This window comes from Trachemys scripta, chromosome 2, assembly GCF_013100865.1.
Source record: "Trachemys scripta elegans isolate TJP31775 chromosome 2, CAS_Tse_1.0, whole genome shotgun sequence".
Classification (NCBI taxonomy): domain Eukaryota; kingdom Metazoa; phylum Chordata; order Testudines; family Emydidae; genus Trachemys; species Trachemys scripta.
The window spans coordinates 108,382,399-108,404,991 of record NC_048299.1 but is presented as its reverse complement, the minus strand read 5'-3'; the positions used below and the strand labels follow the sequence as shown (position 1 = coordinate 108,404,991).

The 22,593-nt window shown below is 43.6% G+C and overlaps 1 protein-coding gene across 2 annotated transcripts in view; it reads left to right on the top strand.

The window, feature by feature from the left end:
• Positions 1-22,593, top strand: part of MOCOS (molybdenum cofactor sulfurase) — a 368,425-nt gene that overhangs the window by 102,170 nt on the left and 243,662 nt on the right. The gene's annotated exons all lie outside the window — the stretch shown is intronic.

Sequence of the window (22,593 nt, the reverse complement as noted above, 5' to 3'; positions counted from 1 at the left end):
TCGTATATAAGGTTTGGGAAAAAGAAGAACAGGAGTACTTGTGGCACCTTAGAGACTAACAAATTTATTAGAGCATAAGCTTTCGTGGACTACAGCCCACTTCTTCGGATGGCTGTAGTCCACGAAAGCTTATGCTCTAATAAATTTGTTAGTCTCTAAGGTGCCACAAGTACTCCTGTTCTTCTTTTTCCCAAACCTTATATACGATAACACTGGTATTCCAAAGAGTCACTACAAGTTTAACACAAATAATCTTTCTTATGAGTTCATTCTTTTTTGTCATGTGCTTTGGGCGTTATTGCTCATGTGAATATTCAAATTCAATTTAAAACCATAGTTCACTCAGGCCTAATATGGGGTCTATATTCCTACAATTCAGGAAAGGAAAATGTTTCTTAGGGCTGCTTTTATGAGGTATTGAGTTTCCTGGAAGTCCTGAGCCTCTTCAACTTCTAGGTCAATGGAAGTTGAGGGCACTTTGCATTTCCCAGGAAGCACTCGGCACCTTAGATGAGCAAGGCTTTAGTGGGCAATGTCACCATATAAGTGAGAAGGTTTCTTGTTTTGTGTCTCTGAAATGTACATGTTGTACAATAACATATGTTCTTTAGTCACAAAACTAGATTAATTTTATTAGAGTGATTTCCTATCTTGGGTTCAGGTGTGTTTGCAGATGTTTAACCACTTTAACTAGCCAAAATTCATTTAAATTATAAATAGGGGGGTATTAAAAATAGATATAGCAGAGGCCAAAGATCAGTGATTTCAGAAAGCAGACTTCTGCTTGAAGATGAATGTTAAGGTATCAAATGGCATGTCCTTTTAAGAGGCAAGCAGTCTTTCCTAGAACATCAGCATTTATATGGTAGTAAAACTACATATTAAAATGGAGGAAATTATTATCAAGGCGCAAAGCCCTGGACATTTAAAAACTGAGCAGTCAAACAAAGGGAAGAGAACATTCATATTGGCAGAAGTACAGAAATGGCAACTATGGTTTATCTAATTACAAAAATGCTTGTTTTAAAATGGAAAGAAAATTAACATAGACATCAGTGTAGTTTAATTCAGTGGTTCTCAAAGCCAGTCCGCTGCTTGTTCAGGGAAAGCCCCTGCCGGGCCAGGCCAGTTTGTTTACCTGCCGCATCCACAGGTTCAGCCAATCGCAGCTCCCACTGGCTGCAGTTTGCTGCTGCAGGCCAATGGGGGCTGCAGGAAGTGACATGGGCTGAGGGATATGCTGGCCGCCCTTCCCGCAGCTTCCATTGGCCTGGAGTGGCGAACCACGGCCAGTGGGAGCCGCAATCTGCCGAACCTGCAGACACGGCAGGTAAACAAACCGGCCCGGCCCGCCGGGGCTTTCCCTGAACAAGCGGCAGACCGGCTTTGAGAACCACTGGCTTAATTGATATTTGACGGTTACACATTTCTACTGTAAGTCTTTGTCATTTCAATGTCAACATTTTAATTTAAAATGCATGGATAGATCTGTGCCATACGCTTAGACCACACAGGGCCAGATTCTGACCCTTGCTGCTCATTCATACTGAGGCAAAAGGGTGGAAAGAACTCTTGTTTCTCTGCACAAGCTGCACCAATAAAAGGGCTGGTTCAACTTACTTCCCTCATGCAATATGCTAGCCCTGCCTCTGAAAGCATGAGGACATTTGAATCCAAACCTAAATTTCACAACTGGTCCCTATTTCTAGATTCAGCCAACCCAAAGCTTCAGATCTTCATTAACAACTTAGATATTGGCATAGAAAGTACGCTTATTAAGTTTGCAGATGATACCAAACTGGGAGGGATTGCAACTGCTTTGGAGGACAGGGTCATAATTCAAAATGGTCTGGACAAATTGGAGAAATGGTCTGAGGTAAACAGGATGAAGTTTAACAAAGACAAATGAAAAGTGCTCCACTTAGGAAGGAAAAATCAGTTTCACACATACAGAATGGGAAGAGACTGTCTAGGAAGGAGTACGGCAGAAAGGGATCTAGGGGTTATAGTGGACCACAAGCTAAATATGAGTCAACAGTGTGATGCTGTTGCAAAAAAAATCAAACATGATTCTGGGATGTATTAACAGGTGTGTTGTGAGCAAGACACGAGAAGTCAATCTTCCGCTCTACTCTGCGCTGGTTAGGCCTCAACTGGAGTATTGTGTTCAGTTCTGGGCACCGTATTTCAAGAAAGATGTGGAGAAATTGGAGAGGGTCCAGAGAAGAGCAACAAGAATGATTAAAGGTCTTGAGAACATGACCTATGAAGGAAGGCAGAAAGAATTGGGTTTGTTTAGTTTGGAAAAGAGGAGACTGAGAGGGGACATGATAGCAGTTTTCAGGTATCTAAAAGGGTGTCATAAGGAGGAGGGAGAACCTGTTCACCTTAGTCTCTAAGGATAGAACAAGAAGCAAGGGGCTTAAACTGCAGCAAGGGAGGTTTAGGTTGGACATTAGGAAAAAGTTCCTAACTGTCAGGGTGATTAAACACTGGAATAAACTGCCTAGGGAGGTTGTGGAATCTCCATCTCTGGAGATATTTAAGAGTAGGTTAGATAAATGTCTATCACGGATGGTCTAGACAGTATTTGGTCCTGCCCTCATGGCAGGGGACTGGACTCGATGACCTCTTGAGGTCCCTTCCACCCCTAGAATCTATGAATCTGAGCACCCCCATCTCAAGGAGAGTTCAAAACTGGGTCTGAGTTTTCCCGCTTGGGGCCCATCTTGCTCTAACACTTTATATTTATATAGGCTACTAAGTTGGCGCCCAGAGCTAGGCACTAAAATAATAATAATCTGTATTATAGTAGCACCTGTATAGCACCCAGCTGAGAGTGGGACCTCATTGTTGGAAACACTGCATTTCCTGTCCTGAACACCTTGCAGTCTAAACAGACAAGAGGAACAGATGGTGGGAGAAAGACAATAGTCTCCCCTAACTATTCCAGATGGGGGAATAGAGACGAGATTAAGTGACGCGCGCTCTCTCTCTCTCTCTCTCTCTCTCTATCGCGCGCTCGCGCTCTCTGTCTCTCTCTGTCTCTCTTCCGGCCAGCCCTGTGGAGTCAGGGTCTGGGCTGCCACCTAGCTGCCCTGCCACCCGGCCCCGTGCCCAGGGCTCCACTCCTAGCCCCACTCTGTGGAGGGGTCTCTGGGTGGGAGATGCTGGGCATAGTGGTCTGTGGGGGGGCAGATTCGGGTGGATGTGTGCACACTGTGGTTCTCAACCTGCGACCAAGTAACACATTGTGGGACGCATATGCAGCCCACGATAAATAGATTGAGGACCACTGTTTTAGAGTGAAGTTGGTGAGAGTGAAAGTTGCTGAATGAAATTTCCTCCATAGAGTAGCAGGTAGCACCTAGTCAGTAGCAGGGAGAGCTACCACACACTACCTTGGCAATATATTTCAACTAGCAATGACTGAATGCGATAGAAATAATATTGATGAAAGTAGGGTAGTGCTTTCGCCTTTGTTACTTCCTTGTGTTTGTTCACAGTAAATGCACTATGATGTTCACAACCATAAAGGACATTACATAACAATTTACGCTACCAGAGCAGCTTTCATATTTTGGAGGTCTCCTATTTACATTAAATAAACATAAGAGCAAGTATTTGTTTGACTTCCAAATGGCTGTCCTGTTGAACCATGTTTATGTCTCTTTTAATTCACTGTTTCTGAATCTTCCTTGAATGTATGTTTGGTTACATGACTGATTTCAGAATGATGGTTTTTTGTTCAGATACCTGCATCCACGAGTAAATAAAGGTATATGTATGCAAACAAGAACAGACCCTACCCATTATAGTCTAGTTGTTTGTTGTTTTCCTATTTGCCATCCACTCAGGAGGCAGAACGATTACCATGTACCAGATAACCAGTCATTCACCAAGATTAATGAATTGTGAATAGCCAAAGTAACAATTTATGAACAACCATTGATCTAAAGTTTGTTCATTTAAACTATTCAGCAACTACTGGCTGAAAGCCTACAAGAGAGGAAATCAGGACTACTTCATGAACAATTTACAAGCAAAAAAAGAGAGCTCTACTAGTCAGATAATTTATTCCCTGGGAATAACTTGCCCATTTTTCATTACAACCTTGTTTTAGAAGGGCCACTTTTTGGGTTCAGAAGTTAGTTCAGTGTCCCTTGTTATTTACTTCTCAGCTTTGTTGCTGAGACTTCCTGCAAGGGTTCCAGTTAGAGCCAAAACTGTAGTAAAAGCATGATGATGGCAGGTACCTTTATTCTCATGAGAACCATCCACTACCACATCTGCATAGGTTGAGACCACCAGGTATAGCAAAGTTTCTTTCACCTTCTTCCTCATTAAGGCTTGTGGGTGAGATTCTGTGCTGTGCATCGGAGAGGGACAGCACTGAACTTAGTCACCAAACAAAGGTGGTATTAAGCCATCATTGTGTCCCCGATCCTGAGCTGCTTCAAGGGATAGAGAGGCCCCATGCATACCTCAGACAGCCCTTGTATCCACATCTAAGGCCTGGTCTACACTGAGGGGGGGAGGGATCGATTTAAGTTATACAACTTCAGCTATGTGAATAATGTGGCTGAAGTCGACGTACTTAGTTCTAATTACCGCGATGTCTTCACTGTGGTAAGTTGATGGCTGATGCTCTCCCATCGACTCTGCCTGCGCCTCTTGCCATGGTGGAGTACTCGAGTCGACAGAGCGCTCAGCGGTCGATTATCGCATCTAGACTAGATGCGATAAATTGACAACCGCCCCCACCCCAGCTCGATCGCTGCCCATCGATCCAGTGGGTAATGTAGACAAACCCTAAGTTATGAGACACTCTCCAGGTGTCCCTATAGCTTGCTGCACTTCCTCAAATTTCTGTATGCTGTGCGCTGCATTCCAACCCGGACACACTCCACCTGCTCTGAGCGCATTGCACACAGCAGAGTGGGTGATGGGGGCTCATGGAAGGCAGTATAGGGCCCATTTTTGCTGTTCTTGCCCTTTTATCCAGCATAAAAAGGCCAGAGCAGTGGTGAAAATCCTACCCTGTGTGTTTTGTTCCTCCTATGCATGTGGCTTTACGGTGAAGCTTGCTATTCAAGTACTGAGACGTGCACCAGAGAAATGGATGCCTGGTTGCAATAATTAAAGCTAGTGGCATCTGCTTCTAGTCTCTGCAATGGAGAAAGGAAGTCAGATGAGATAAAATTAGATAGATCAGAAGGTCCCATGCTTTGCACAGAGATAGATAGTACTTGCATCTTCCATGATTGATTTTTATTTATGTCAGCAACTGACAGTGAAGCTTTGCTATCTGGACCATAGTGAATGTTAGAAATATATTCTGCCTATATGATTACAGATAAAAATTATTTGCCAGGTCAAAATAACAAATAATGCATTTTTTCTGAAATATTTATTTCTATTATGCTATTTCAAAACTTGTGAAAAGTTCTTATTCTTGGAGGGGGGTAGGGGTTGCGTGTTCAGTGCCATTGTATCATCTGTCTGTTTGTACAGTGGTTAGCACAATGGGATCCTCGCCCATGACTAGGGGTCCTAGGTGCTATGTGACAGGCTACCCACCCACACACACTCCAGGGTGCCACCTGATATATTGGGGTACCACTGAGCCTGCCTATTCCACCAGCCTCCAGCACACACACAGGTTGGGACACACCGAGCTACAGAAAGACGCAGACATTGAAATCAGCTCTGCGTGGGTAGGCTTCAACTAGGGAATTGCACAGCACTCAAGTGCACACCCCCTCTGGAGTGTAAACCCAAAATTGTATTGTCTTGCCTTACACAGAAATCTGTACAGAGTAAGCTCATGAGATTCACTCCCTCCCTCAGTGCGGTGAAAGATATGCACAGCTTTTTGCCCCCCACCCGCACTTATGAATTCCACAAACTGGATTTTAGAAAACAAAACTCCTTTATTAACTACAAAGGATAGAGTTTAAGTGATTGTAAGGGTTGGCAAACGCAACAAACCAGATTACTGAGCAAATAAAACAAACACGCAAACTAAGCTCAAGTCACTAAAGAAACTGGCAACCCCCCGCACTCCCCGCTGGACTCTATCCCCTGAGCCCTGAACCCACCAAACCTAACTGAATACCACCACGTGAGGGTCACCCCATCCCCATTACCCAGCCCGCTTACTTGTACCCATGACTGTACTTTCTGTATGAGTGATGTACCCTCACCGCTTGTCGGCTGTATATTGATCCTGCCCACCATTTACCCCCGCACTGGGGACATTGCAGTCTGTATATATTATGTGTGCTGCCCAACCCCAAAATACTAGCATCCCCCTATACCCTGTATGTTACCCCCAATGACCAATAACTGATGCTTCAAACCTTCTGTATCATTTATTTTTTAAATATTTCTCACCCTGAATGTTGTTTTAGGCATCCTGTTTAGCAGTTATTCTGGGTCGGGATTCAGTGAAGTAGGAGCCCTGATTAACTCATTTCCCTGCCTTAAATAGGATTTACATATGGCGGGATTCCTTTGTTCCCCAGTTTGGTCTCCACACCTTTAGTGGAAAAATACTAGCACGCCAAGATGGGTCCAATACCAGGTGACATAATCATATGACCCTGCAGTGTCAAAGCAGCATCCCAGGAAGCTTCTCAGGAAGGTGGGAGATTAGCATCTTCAAAGACCTACAGTTCTCCCTAATGGTTTATTGCCTAATCAGCCACACTGATTGCATTTTGTCTGGTGGGCATTCCCCAAGTGCAAACACTTCTGCAACTGATACATAGTCAATATTTCTAACTTCAGATACAGAAATAATACATACAAATAGGATAATCACATTCATTAAATCATAATCTTTCCAATGATAACTTACATGACCCATCTTGCATGAAACATATCTTAGTTATGCCATATTCCTATCATAACTATCTCTATGAAGAATATGGGGCATAGTATTACAAATAGTTAATAGTAATAATGGGCTATAAAAACCCAGCACTATTTGGCAGTCCTCAAAAAAAAAAAAAAAAAAAAAAAAAAAAAAATTAAAATCTTTAAAAATGAAAGTTTAATCAGAAGAATTTAACTGTGGCCTGTTACCAAAATCAATAGATACTTTGTGCTTTTACTGTCTAATAGATGATCTGTTCCCCAACATACCATCATAAATACTAAAATCAAAAACAAACAAAAAAAAACTATGCACAATTCATCCCCCACACCTAGTGATCACTTCACCTGCCACTGAAGTTAAGTACAGCAGCTGTTTTGACAGCAACACTATACAAGAGTATATTAGAGGAAGCGAAAAAGAATAGTATAGCCAAGTGATGAAAAGGAAAAATATATTGTCATTATCCAAGTCAAAACTAGGCCAAAGCACAAGGGTTAATTTAACAAATTTCTATTGTTGTGAAATGTGCCATGGGATCTGTAATAACCACTTGTGGTTGTTACTTCATTTTTACATTTTGTCCACGCTAATGCACATCTAAAAACCCAGTGCACTCTAGCTCTGATCAATGCACAGAAAAAGCCTAACATCTTGGAAAAACACTCAAAAGTGACACCAACCCACTAATTTTTTGGCTACATGTTTAGCTGGTCATCTCCAATATTGTGTACATAGTGGGTTGGCCATGTATTGCCATGGCCAGGGGCTAACATGACCTTAAACAGGACCTACGATTGGCATTATATGCATGGTAACAAAGATTGATTTCTTTGTAGATACTCTGTGGGGAAAATAATTGACTGAGTGTGCTGAGGTGGTACATTTACAACCTATTCTATCAGCATGTTCTGTTCTGTGTTTTCATAGGCTAGTGTTCTTGATAATTCCCGAGGTACATCTTAAAGAGAAATCCAGTGAATATCATGAACTAATCAAGTGGAAAAGCACAATAGGCTACTGTATATTCTAATGTGAGAAACAGACATCCAAATATTTGTATTTTAATAATTACCTGATTTTATTGAATATGCAACTATTATATGCTGCATTAATTAGCTGTTGATTACTGCTACATAAATGTGTTTCCGGTACAATAATCATATTTCTTGCTCTCATTATTGAACAGGCCTACCAATTAGTTAACAATGTGAAGGTGTAGGCACTGATTATAGCTAAGTTATACCTAAGTCAAAAGAGAATGGGGCTTCTTTGTTTTAAAATCTGAACCTATTAATAGCCCTCTGGTGTATAGCCTTTTGATTACTATTGCCATTTAAAACAAACATGCATCTGTGGATCTCTGTTGTTCTCTGGATAGAAGAAGACGCTAAGAGTGGAGTTGTTGGAGCATTCTGAGCACTCTTGGGCTATGCCATGAACTCTCAACACCTAACGTTACCACTGGAAGATGAGTGTGCTCAGCCCTTGGAGGAATACTCAGCACCTTTTTTCTAATTTAGCTCCAGCTGAAGTCAATGGAGTCTTTACTCTGACTTTACTGGGCTTTGGATCAAGTCCTTAATAAGATGTCAACATTCTTAGAATCATTATACACTGACATTATAAAATACATGGTATTACTTCATTAGTCTTTATTACCCTCTATATAAGAGTCAATATTTATCTTGCAAAATTTGGTGTAAAATTTTAATTTTCCTTGGTTTAATGAAAGCATTTAAGTAAAATTAGTATTACCCAATCAAAATATAAAAAAAGGTTAATTGATAAAATGGTTTAAAAATTTCCCATTCCCTTAGTTCAGATTTAAGGCCTGTTGTGATCTTGTTGACGGTGAGCAAGCCAGAGCATACTTTCTCCTAATGGGACCACATCATAAATCAAATAACAAGGATGCTTTAAGAGCACTCTAACTTCTGTTCTTCCATGTAAATCAATAGGCCAGATCCTCAGCTGATCTAAGTTGGCCTAGTTTGAATGGAGAGAACTTCAGTAGAGCTATGATGATTTACAACAGCTGAGAATCCTCTGTAGGGATCCTACACTTCACTAAAGTTCATGAGTCTAAAGGCCATTGATTTCAATGGGACTGCTCATGTATTTAAAGTTAAACACATGGGTAAGTGCTTTGGTGGATTGGGCCAGGATGCTCGGGACCCTGCAGGATTGAGCCCCATAAACAGAGCAGCTTTCTTGATCTAAATTAAATTTAATTCTCCATCTAAGAAAACAATCATTGTTCTGCTTTTCTTGGTATTTAATGTGAAGTTGTTTTAATCCTGCTCAGCTCTAGGGTTGGCATCTGAAGATGAGAGACTATTGCATCTCCCTTCCCATCAGTGATATCTAAGGAAAATTGTATGCTGGTGGGGACTCAACACTTTAGGTAGAGGCCCTGGATTTGCTATGTTATAAAGAAGCAGGAAAGTGAGGTTGGGGGTGGCTAAGAATTGAATCATAAGTGTATTGTTTGCTTCTAGACTTGTCTGTGTGCCATCTTTTTACAGGCAGTCTCTTTTGTTAAGCTTCTCTTATTGTTTGCTCTGTGAGTTTCTTTACTCAGAACTGGGTATGTTGAAGTGTAATTATTGAACCTGATCAGAGTTCGAATACAGCAAACCCTTAAGATACCAGAAGCATACTGGGTGTACCATGACTTCAAGGCAAGCACAGAAGGTGCTTCAGCAGCTAGGCCTTATAGGAACTAGCCCCAATAGGTCCCAATAACCATTCAGACACATGGCTACCTGAAAGGCTATTTTACTAGGGCTGTCAGGAAATAAGTAGGTTGCAGATACCTTAGGTACAGAGGCTTAACAGTACAGTTCAAGTTAGCAATAGTGGTAATTGTTTTCGGTCTCCGGGGCAGTCCAATTGAGAGCTAGGACTTTTCAGGCCTACTGCCTGGGGTGCTCTCTTCAGTCAAGTCTCTATTCAAGCAGATAAGATAGTGGTATTCAATTACATTTTATGGCAGCCTGGCTAATTTAAGGGCTGGTCCACACTAACTCCCCACTTCGAACTAAGATATGCAACTTCAGCTACGTGAATAACATAGCTGAAGTCAAAGTATCTTAGTTCGAACTTACCGCGGGTCCAGACGCGGCAGGCAGGCTCCCCTGTCGACTCCACGTGCTCCTCTCGCGGAGCAGGAGTACCGGCGTCGACGGCGAGTACTTCTGGGATCAATTTATTGCATCTAGACAAGACGTGATAAAGCGATCCCAGAAGATCGATTGCTTACCGCCGGACCCGGAGGTAAGTATAGACGTACCATAAGGCCATATCTACATCTTGGCAGGCCAAAGGGCTCTTCAAATTTTTGCTCTATAGTGAGCCTGCCACTGGCCAGGGGGTCACAGTGACCATTTCAGGATGGTGTGCTGGACTGTATTTATTAATCTCAAAATAACAGGTTAAACATGCCAGTAGACAAAATACCAATAAAATCCTACAAACAAATCGTTATACAGATACCCTGTAATGCTATTTAAACAGCATGCTATTAATTCTATTAAAACGATTAAATTAAAATTAGAAGTTAAACTCGCAAGAAAAGGATGGGCATCTAATTTCCCTTTCTTATTGCCTGAAATTTTGACACTTGCTGTCTTTTTAAAAAAAAAAAAATGTTGTGCAGCTATCAAGCTAACTAATGAAGGCATGTCAATTACTGATCGCTTTATGTTGTATAAGCACCTGATTAAGTGCCTGATTAAAAGGGCACCACTGTAAGTCGAAGTAGAGCAACACCGTCTAGCTCAAATATGTTTACATGCAAATGAAAAGTTTCTAAATTAAATACAAGGCATAATGGTAAACAGAGGGAAAATAAACTGAAGTGCATCTACCCAACCCCCCTCAGTTCAGGACTCCATTGGGTCTGCCCTCTAGTCCACCCATCTGCTCAGCCCTTACAACTCCCAGCTCTCCAGCCTCTGCTCCTACGGGGGTTCTTTACCCCTCCTCTCCCAGGCTGGGAGGAGAGCTGCAGTGGGGAGCAGCTCTACGGTTCTTCCGCGGCTTCGTCTTTCCCAGGCCGGGTGTTACGGGGGTAGGAGCAGAGGAACCATCCCTGCTCTCAAAAACGGAAGCGTGAAGGAGAGGAGCCATCCAGAGCAGCAGGGCTCTTTCTGTTCCCCATTCCCCTTCAGGAGCACAAACTGCTCCTCCCCTGCCCTCCATGAGAACAGGCTAGGATCCTGAGGGGAGGGAGAGAAAATGCTGCTGCTGCTTCCCAGGAGGCATGAAGGAATAGCTGACACCTGGCGGTGGGTGGGCTGGAAGTGGCCCTTGGCCACCAATTGAAGAACACTGAGATAGATGCTTACTGGATTCCTGCCAGGCTCAGTTTGTGTATTTCATTGGGGCCCTTCTGCATTGGCTCCCTGCCCAGCTGCTGCTGCTCCCCCATAGGTCTCAAAGACCTGCACCTAGATGTGATTGGCTGTCACAGCCTTGGGAATTTCTCTTTCCATCCATCTTCTCTGCAGCTCCTATCTCATCATGCAGCTGCTGCTTCCAAACAGAGCCTGGCCACTTCCTGGGTTCCCTGCCTGACCAGGTGAAGGGAATGTGCAGCAGGGAGAGGCTCATGGGAGTTATAGTCCCCTGCTTAACAGATCCTTCACAGAAGCAACAAGAACTTTTTTGTTGTGTTTGTTATTAACATTGCAAAAGAGGGCAGGGAGAATGAAAATGTGGAATTATATAAAATATCAAGGTCATTTTCCCCAATCAATAACAAGTCAGCATGATAAGGTTCCAATTTAATGTCTTTAGAACTCTGCAGGCACTTTTTTTTTGCATTTGCAAATGCACTATTAGCCAGCAGGTTCCCATAGTGGTACTAGAAGCTACAATCAGTTAACATTATTTCCCTGTGCTACTTGGACAGCAGCAAGCTGACTGAATCAACCACATCTATTGGAAGGCTGCTTCATCAAATAAACCCTCAAAAATGATGCTGGAAAAAGGCCCTCTTGTTCCTCAGCAAAGGAAGGACAAAAAGTTTGTAAGAGAAACAGATCTGAATCAGGGTGACAGTCCATTCTAGTTTTTACAGGTAGTTCTATTTGTTTAATGGGTTAGATTAAAATAAACCTCCAGCTCCAAACATGCCATATAGCTCAGGTACAACAGAACAGGAGCTACAACAGGAGCTTGGGAATAGAGAGAAGAAATTAAAAAAAAAAAAAAATCAAAACAAAATGATGATCTGAATAAGCCAGTGGATGTTACAATGCAGTGTTTTCTCAGGGTATGTCTATACAGGAGCTGGAAGGTGTAATTTCCAGCTCAAATAGACATGACTATGCTAGCTTTGATCAAGCTAACGCACTAAGAATAGAAGTATAGCTTCCACAAAGAGAGGCCAGCCTCCAGAGTATGTACATATGGTTTCAGAGGGGCTGTTCTTGAGGAAGCTAGTCCTTCCTGCTGCCCGCACCAGTGTGGCTACATTTCTATTTTTATCACACTACTCAGTCAGAGCTAGTGCGGGTATGTCTGCTCATGCTGGAAATTATTTTCCACTTCCAGTGTAGATACACCCATAGTTGCTTATTTCAGGGCAAGCATCCTTCTGAGCGGAATGAAAGATGGAAGAGGTTCATGCTTATGTTCCTGGACCTCATGCCATTGAAGAATTGAGGACTCCAGCTCATTCGTGTAGACACAACTAAAAATAATAGACAAGAAGGAAGGAGGAGAAAGAGAGAAACTATTTCTCTCTATGGGGGTCACCAAATGAAATTAATAGGCAGCAGGTTTAAAACAAATAAAAGGAAGTATTTCTTCACACAATGCACAGTCAACCTGTGGAATTCCTTGCTAGAGGATGTTGTGAAGGCCAAGACCATAAAAGGGTTCAAAAAGGATTAGATAAATTCATGGAGGATAGGTCCGTCAATGGCTATTAGCCAGGATGGGCAGGAATGGTGTCCCTAGCCTTTGTTTGCCAGAAGCTGGGAATGAGCAACAGAGGATAGACCACTTGAAGATTACCTGTTCTGTTCATTCCCTCTGGGGCACCTGACACTGGCCACTGTCAGAAGACAGGATACTGGGCTAGTGGACTTTTGGATTGACCCAGTATGGCCGTTCTTATGTTCTTATTTTATTATCTTAAATCACTGACTATTTTAGGTGAAATAAGGTGGGAAATTAGATCTCTGGCCTTTTGGCATTTAATATTACTATTCTCTTCTGGAAAGCACTCCTATACTGTGGTGAGGGGCACCATAAGAACCTAAATAGATGTAGCTAGAACTTGATATAGGTAGTTTTATCACTAGAATGAACTCCCCCCTCCCCCCAATTATTTGGAAAATGTTGTTCTCTCAGGCCTTAGTTCAGGAAAGAAGTTAAGCACATCCTTACATTCATTGCTATTCAGGACAGCACTGAAGCATAAGTTTAAGTCCTAACTGAGCATCTCAAGCATACACCTAACATTAAGCATGTACTTAAGTGCTGTCCTGAATAGGGATGCTCTTCCAAATCAGGATTCAATTTTGTAATATAGAAACATATAAAAGAAAATACATTTTATAGGTTTTTGATTCTTTTTTGTGTTCAGATACCTCAAATATTGCTAAATAGGATTTGAAAAGCACTTAGTCCTTAATGGGGATAGATCACTCTCTTTGAAAACTAAACAAACCCATCTTGTTTGTCTGAAAATGAAATGCTTTAATATCAATGGCATGAGATGCCCCTTTCCCTACCACTTTCATTTCTGCAGCCTTGCAAGTATACATTATGAGTAAAGTCCTCTGTTCTCTTGCATCTCCTGCTGTCCATTGTTAAAGGCTTTCATCACAGAATGACATAGACATTCGTATCTGCAAGAAGGCAGAATGGTGACTATAATTTTGGCCAACATTTTCAAAAATATGGAAATCAGTGGGCCTTGTGCTCTTAGGTCACACAAGTAGTTCTGAAAATCCCACTTGTATGAACTTTGGAGCCTGACTTTAGGCTCCAGTGTTTAAAAATGTAGGCCTTTTTTTCTGTGTACTTTATTGTTACATTTCTGAGTCTCCTGGGGCAGCAGCCATTGTGTGAAGAGACACACACTATCTGCTCTCATTTCACTTTTGTTCTTTCTTGTTTTGTTGCGTTCTCTTAATGTAAAAAAAAATCAGCCTAGAAGTTTCTCTGGGTGTATGGAAAAACGAGCATAAAGGGAGTGGTAGGGAAGAGGGGGATCAGACACAGTCCTAATGGGGGCAAAAAAGTAATGAGGCAGGGCATGAAGAAACTTTATGCCAGATTTTTGTAAATGTACATCTTCGACTTGAAAAGGGAATATCAGTTAACAGGGAAAACCCTGAAAACTAGCCAGTCCCCAGGTCAAATCCATCTGGGGAATTAGCTACTTCCTCGGAGGCTGAACCACCAAGAATTAGAAGAGTTGGTCAACTATTTATATTTAACTAAATTCTTCAGTCCTTATTTTTAGGCAAAGCTTCCATCTACTTCAGTATGAGATTAGGCTGTCTATGGACTTAGTAAAAGCTGCATTTGGCCCTTCGTATATTCAATTAATTTTAGATGTTCTTTGCTTACTTCTTTTTAGCTACAGTACCTGCTAATCCCCAGTGACAATGACCTGCTATTTTGAGCACAGAGGTAATACATTATTGATCAGCCTAACACAGACTGCACTTAGAGTGGTTGCACTTTACTTACATATGGTATCCAGAAATAATAGCTTAGCATTTCAGAATCTTTTTGGGATAGATGGGTTTTCTGTGTACTGCACAATGTTTCTTCTGAGTTTTTTTTTTTTTTTTTAAAAGAAAATATTTTAATGGGATAGTAGATATTTTTTAATTTAGTTACTTTTACATTACAATAATTTGTCATTAGCAGTCTTTTTCTGTGTGGCTGTTTTGTTTGAATAGAATAATAGTTTAGCTGGCATTATGGTGTTCCATGAAAATAAATACAAACTGGAAAGGGACTGCATTAGAAGAAAATGGTTTATAAATCAGCTGACAAAAGACAGAATACATGCAATGCTTCATTGAAAGGGGCAACAAGAAGCCAGTCAAACTAGGTGGTATGGAGATAGTCTGTGCAACAATTTAAATATCTGTTTAGTTTTGAACCATGATGGGACTGTGGATGCAGATTAAATCTCAGGAAAAACTTCCCAACTGTAAAAACAGTAGGACAACGGAACAGACAGCCTAGGGAGGTTGTGGAAGCTCCTTCACTGGAGATTGTCAAAAGGAGGCTGGATTGCCATCCAACTTGGATGGTTTAGACACAACAAATCCTGCATCTTGGCAGGGGGGTTAGACTAGATGACCCTTGTGGGATCCCATCTAACCCTATGATTCTATGTTAGAAGCCTCATGAAGCATGATTAATTTAGATGGGTGAAGTTGACAGGAATTCTCTGCTATATATAAAAATGATGATTCATCGGCGATCCCTCGAGGTTGAGGATGATCTTTTTCACAGGTTTTATTTTTCATGGGTCCTTTGGTGACTGAGGAGTCCGATCCTTGAGCCACAAGCTTGCTGGCAGATGTTGCAGGTGGGGTTGGGCTACGAGTGCTGCATGACAGTTGTCTTTCCTTCCTTTTCTGGCGGTTTTCTGCGACCAGGGCAAGGCGATTTTCCTTTGAGTTGGGCGTACAGCAGTTGTTTTGGTAAAGCGTATATCAGGCATGAACCCACAGTGCCTGCTCCACCTCAGCTGGTGCTGGATAATCAGGGCCTCAACACTGAAAATGTTGGCCTCTGTGAGGGTACTGACATTAGTGCGACGATCCTCCCACTTTATATTGAGGATCTTCCGAAGAAAGCTCTCGTGCTGGCATTCCAGGTTTTTCAGGTGTTTTCTGTAGGTCACTGTAGCGGGGTGGTTACCCGCTCCAACCCTGGACAGGGCCATTCAGACTGGGAGGGCAAGTGGGGCAATTTGCCCCTGGCCCGGCGGCGGTCCAGGTCTTCGGCGGTGGGGGGCCCTTCGAAGATGCGGAGCAACGGAAGGGCCCCCCCCCCCCCCCCACTGAAATGCCGCTGAAGACCCAGACCGCCGCCGGGTGAGTACAAGCGCTGCTGCTCCCCCGCTTTGCCCCAGGCCCCCTGAATCTTCTGGGCGGCCCTGGCCCTGGAAGGGTTAAAGGCCAGCCCTGGGAGAGGGCCCAGGCTGTGAAGCAAAGCCTGGGCTGATAGGGGAAGGCAGTAACAGCTGGGGCCACGGCCCAATCAGGCCCAGCTGGTCCCTATAAGAGGCTGCAAGACAGAAGCCCAAATACTCTCTGCAGGTAGAGAGCGTGTGGCCTGGCTGCTAGGGAGCTGAGCAGGGTACTGGGAGTGGAGCAGGGCTGGGGGAAGGCTAGAGGAGCTGGGGAGCTCCAGCCTGGAAAACTCCCAGGCTGCAGGCCTAGCTGAGGGCCTAAGACAAGTATTGGGGTTGCAAAGGGGCAGCCCAGCAATAGGTAGAGGCAGCAAGTCCAGACCCAACCTTGCCTATGATGAGTGGCTTAGAGTGCAGTCTGCCCCAGTGCGTGGGGGGAGTTGGTGACTGGCAGTAGCCTACGACTGAGGTGGGGGTAGTGGGTGGAGGTTCCCCTAAATGGGGAGACCCAGAGAAACAGTGGGGGTACTGCCAGGGGTCAGCACCCAGTGAAAGGGTCACCCGGGGTCCGGGAGGGACACTAGCGGCAAACTGAGACACTGGCCAACAGAGGGCGCTCCAGAGGCTGGAAGCTAATGCCCTGAGATGACCAGCAGGAGGTGCCGCCAGGTGAGTCTACGCACCGTTACAGTCACCCAAGTCTCACAGCCATAGGGGAGAGCTGGGATTGCCACTGCTTTATAAACGAAAAGTCTAGTATGTGTTTTGATGTTCTGTGCTGAATCTCGACATCTATGTCTGCCCTCTGTGAGAGATGGCTGCCAAGACAGGCAAAGTATTTGACATTTTCCTGTTATTCTTGGTCAATGTAAATCTTCCTTGCTGGGTCTGATGATTGACCAGGGACTGGCTGGTGGAGAATATTTGTTTTGCTGATGTTCAAAGTGAGCCCTTGGCTTTTGTAAACTTCAGAGAAGCAATTAAGGGCTCCTTTGAGTGTGCAGCTACAGCACGATCACCTGCATACTGGAGTTGAGTTATTGTTGCCAATATTACTTTAGTCCTGGCACAGAGATGAGAGAGGTTGAAAAGGTTGCCGTAACTCTGATATCAGATGCCAATGCACTGTGGCAGATGGTCTTGGGTTAGTGTTTTCATACCTGCTAAGAAAATGGAGAAAAGGGTGGGTGCCAGTACACAGCTTTGTTTTACACCAGTTTGGATGACAAATCTCTCAGAGGTAGAGCCACTGCACAGGATGGAGGCAGTCATCTGGTCATGGAAAAGTCTTACAATGATAATAACTTTGATTGTTCAGCCAAACTTTGACATGATTTTCCACAGAGCATCATGGTTGACAGAGTCAAAGGCTTTGGTCAGATGGATAAAGGCCATATACAGCTCCTGGTGTTCTTCTTGACATTTTTCCTGGATCTGCCTGGCTGTGAAAATCATGGTGGTGGTGCCTTGTGATGGTCTAAAGCAGGGGTGGCTAACATGTGGCTCCAGAGCCGCATGCAGCTCTTCTGAAGATAATATGCGGCTCCAGCTAGGAGCCAACTCTGGGGAAAAAATGGTGTGTGCTCAGCACCCACTAGCAGCCCTATCAACCCCCCTCCTCTTCCTCCAGTGCTTCCTACCTGCTGGTGGCCACCCTAATCAGCGCCTCCTCCTCTCTCCCCCATGTCTCCCGCCTACCACAATCAGCTGTTTCGCGGCGTTGAGGAGGCTCTGGGGGGGAGGAGGAGAGAGGATGTGGTGTGCAACCTCCCCCCTCCCTCCCCCAGCACCTTCTCCTCCCTCCCGCCCACTGTGATTAGCTGTTTTGTGACTCGCAGGAGGCTCGACGTGTGAGGAGCGAGGACACAGCTCACTCGGGGGAGGGGGTGGGAAGAAGTGGGGCATAGGTGGTGGTGGGGACTTGGGGAAGGGGGTGGAGTGGGGGGCAGGGCCTGGGACAGAGCCAGGGGTCCAGCACTCCCTGGCCGGCACCAGTGTGTCCTCGAATAAAGCACATGGTGACTAGCTGGTGTGGAAATTTTTAATCAAAATTCCATCAAACAATGAAAGGCAAGTGCAAACAGAAAAGAAAATACACAGATGAAAATCGAGGGTTCTAACAGGAGTCAGAGAATAAGTACTTTTTTGTTGAATGTAATGGTAAGGCCATGTGTCTTTGCCAGAAGTGTGTGTCTCAGTTCAAATCTTCAAATTTGCAGCATCATTTTGATTCAAGCCATGCACATATGGATCAAGAATTCCCACAAGGTTCTGAACTCCACACTTTAAAACAACAAACAGCTGTAGAAGTCCAGTTCTTCACCAGATTTGCCAGCTGATCGCAGACTGTGACATTAGCCTCCTATTATGTGGCCTGGCACATAGCCTGTGCGAAAAAACCCTAATCTGAAGGAGAGCTTATAACAACATGCCTCACTGATGTGGTTTCAATCCTCTCACCAGAGAACAAGAATCTACAGAAGAAAATTTCTGGCCTGCAGCTTTCACACCACACAATAGAACGCAGAATCTCCGACCTGAACAGTGACATCGAATAGCAACTGCACTCACAACTTCAGCAGTGTGAGTATTTGAACATTGCTTGGGATGAGTTGCGCCATGCACAGGATAAACCTCAATTATCGGTATTTGTCCGCACTGTGTCTGACGACTGTGTTGTAAGGGAAGAACTCCTCAATGTTGTGTCATTAAAGGATGAGATGTAAAGGAGGCATTGATGTTTGTAGTTGTGAAAAGCCACTTGCCTTTACAGAAGTTCACTGCCATTGCAACGGACTCCGTCCACGTGAGGATCTCTGAATGGATTAATAGGGCTTTGTAAGTCTGACGAGAGCTTTCCCGAATTTTGGACATTCATTGTATTGTTCATCAGGAGCAACTGGTATCTAAAAATCTCAAATTTGATCACGGCATGAAACCTGTCTTGCACATTCTGAATTTCATTCTCTCAAATGCACTCAATCACAGATAATTTCAAAATTTAATTGAAGAACTGGATAAAGACGACTCCCCTGCCATTTCACTGCGAGTTCAATGGCTCTCGAGAGGTAAAGTTATTTCCTGTTTTTTTGAGCTCCTGGAACCAGTAAAATTGTTTATGGAGGAGAAGCATAGAATATACCCCAAATTTACAGATCCTGGATGGGCTCTAGACTTGGCACTTCTTGTGGACATGCTGCTGCATTGGATAAACTAAACATGGACTTACAAGGAACATTCCGGTTACTGTCTGATCTAGTGCAAGGCGTATTTGCGTTCATGATCAAACTTCAATTGTTTCACAGACAAATGCTTGAGGGAGAACTAACACACTTTCTCTCAATGTCACAACTTCAAGCCAGATCAAAAGAAGATGCATCAGAACCCCTAAAATGGAGCGCAACTTGATATGCGAGCATGATTAAAGATCTTAAGGACAGTTCTGAGGAAAGATTCCAAGATTTGCAGCAGAAAAGACCTCAAATCATATTTCTGATTGACCATTTTAGTGCTGAAGCCGATTGACGAAGCAACATCCCATCCCAGATGGAAATAATAAAACTTTTTTGGAAGATGACTTATTGAAATCTGTGCGGGGGGGGGGGGGGGGGGGGGCTTACTTTCTGGAAATCTGTACCAAAGAATAAATATCCCAACAGCAGAGATGCAGCCCTAAAATTAATCTCAATGTTTGCCTCGACCTATCTTTTTGTGAGTCTGTTTTCTCGACACTCAAACGTGAAATCCAAGCACCATTCCGTTTTGACAGCCAGCCACTTAAGAGAACTGCTGCATGTGAGCACAACTGAACACAAACCAAACTTCAAGGGAAATGCTGAAAGCAAGGATTGCCACAAGTCCCACTAAGTAAAAGATTAAGTTTATTATAATTAACTATACACTATAAATGTATAATAAATATACATTATCAACTTATATATACACACACATACATAATCACTACATATTACTGTGACTCTTTGGCAATGTATATTGGTAAACTCTGGCTCCTTCTCAGGCTCAGGTTGGCCACTCCTGGTCTAAAGCCACACTGGGACTCTGGAAGTACTTCCTCTGCAAGAAGGAGCAGGCCATACAGTAAGATTCTAGCAAGAATCTTCCCAGCGATGGAGAGGAGGGCAATGCCTCAATAGTTGCCACAGTCGGCCCTGTCTCCCTTTTTGAAAATGGTGACTATGTTAGCATGACACAAGTCAGCAGGGATTTCTTCGGGGCGTCAGATTTCGAGGAGCAGCAAATGAAGCTCGTTAGTCAGTGTTTCTTCCCCCACTTTCAGTACTTCAGCTGGTATGCCGTCAGGACCTGGTGCTTTATAGTTCTTCCTTTAACTGCTTTTCAGACCTGCTCAGGTGTCGGTGGGTTGGCAAGAGTTTCCCAATTTGGGTGCTGAGGGATGAAGTCGATGGTGTCGTCAGTCACAGTCGATTCTCAGTTTAGTAGTAGTGTTCCTTCCATCGCTCTTTGATGGATTTGTTATCTTTAAGAAGGGTCCTACATCTTTGCATCCCAGAGGTGTGAGGCCACATGAGCTTGGTCCATATAAGGTCTTTGTCTCTTTAAAAAAAAAAAAAAAAAAAAAAAAAAGCTCTACATATCATGTCTGTCTGCGAATGTTTGGATTTCTTTTGCTTTGTCCTTCCACTATTTGTTTTTGATTTCTTGGATCCTCCTTTGAACTTCAGCTTTGAGCTGATGGAAAGAGCTCTGCTTCTGACTAGATAGTGGTTGGTTTTGCCAGTCACAGAAAGCTTTTCTCTTCTGGCCTAAAAGGGCTGTAATCTCAGGGTTGTTGTCATCAAACCAGTCCTGATGGTGGCAGGTAGCAAGGCTGATGGATTTCTCAGAAGCCTCCCGGATGGTCTGTTTTAGGGCTTCCCAGTCTTCAACACTTGTGTGGTCATGTCCAGGTGTCCATATGGTCCGTTTGTCACTGAGGGGTATTTGGAAGTTCTCTTGGTGCACTGAGGATTGAAGTCTTTGGATGTTGTATTGCCGTCTGTGTGATATGGGTTGCTTTCTATGTTTCGGTGCAATCCTTGTGGACATGACTGACCTCACCAGGTGGTGGTCAGTCCAGCAATCATTGGCTCCTCTCATGACACAAGTGATTTGGACATCTCTTAGATCCTGTGTTTTTACAGTGACATAGTCTAGGAGCTCCCACTGTTTTGAACAGGGTTGTTGCCAAGTTGTTTTGTACTTGTTGCTTTGTCTGAAGATTGTGTTTGTGATCACAAGGTCGTGCTTTGCACATTTGCTGAGTACAAGGATGCTACTGGAATCGGTCTTGCCCACTCCTTCCCAATGGTGCTATTCCATATGTTAGAAGCTCGGCCAACTCTTGCGTTAAAGTCCCCTAAGAGGATTATCTTATCTGTTTTTGGAATGAATGACAAAATTTTGTAAAGGTCAGTGTAGAAGGATTCTTTCTGTTCTTCTTCAGCGTCAAGTGTTGGTGCATATGCACTGATGATGGTGGCAAATTGGATGCAGAGGGTCATAAGACACTCATTAATGCCAACGGGGAGCTCAGTCAGGTGGCTGACTAGAAGGTTTATGATTGTAAAGCCAACACTATGTATTCGCCTGTTACTTGCTGTTATACTTTCTTCTGAAAAGGAAAAAACACTGCCCTCTTCCCTCAAGTGGCCTTCATCTGCACGTCTTGTTTTGCTGAGAGCGGAGATGTTGATGTTGTACCTCAAGAGTTCTTGGGCAACAATTGATGTTCTGCGTTTGGATGTTTCACTTTTTGATTCATCTAGTAGGGTACGGACATTCCAAGTTGCAAGAAACATTTTTGGTTTTCTCCCACATTGGGAGTGATCCCTCTGGAAGCGATTATCCAGTCAGATATGATGGGATAGCCTATGTTTGGGGCACCTTTTCTAGCCCCTTCCCTGAATGGGGTGAGCAGAGGGGTTCCTAAAAAGTCCTGTTCAGTCATGATTAGGGAGCCATGACATATGGATTGGAATGCTAGTCCTTCAGGAAGAGAGAACAACTAATTCACACTGCTGAAATGAGTGCTTCAGTGGATACTGAGTAAAAGGGAGCTCAGAGGCTATGTAATGAAATGGTCTGAGTGATGATGTAGGTAGCCCCCATCAGAGAAAAGCTGAGGGAGTGTTGACTGAGATGGCCAGGTCATATGAGACAATGAGATGTGGGATATGTTGGCCAGAGAATACAAGATCTAATAGTCCTGGGATGAAGACCATGAGGAAGACATAAGAACATAAGAGAGGCCGTACCAGGTCAGACTGAAGGTCCATCTAGCCCAGTATCCTGTCTACCGACAGTGGCCAATGCCAGGTGCCCCAGAAGGAGTGAACCTAACAGGCAATGATCAAGTGATCTCTCTCCTGCCATCCATCTCCACCCTCTGACAGACAGAGGCTAGGGACACCATTCCTTACCTAGAGTACTTGTGGCACCTTAGAGACTAACAAATTTATTAGAGCATAAGCTTTCGTGGACTACAGCCCACTTCATATGCATCCGAAGAAGTGGGCTGTAGTCCACGAAAGCTTATGCTCTAATAAATTTGTTAGTCTCTAAGGTGCCACAA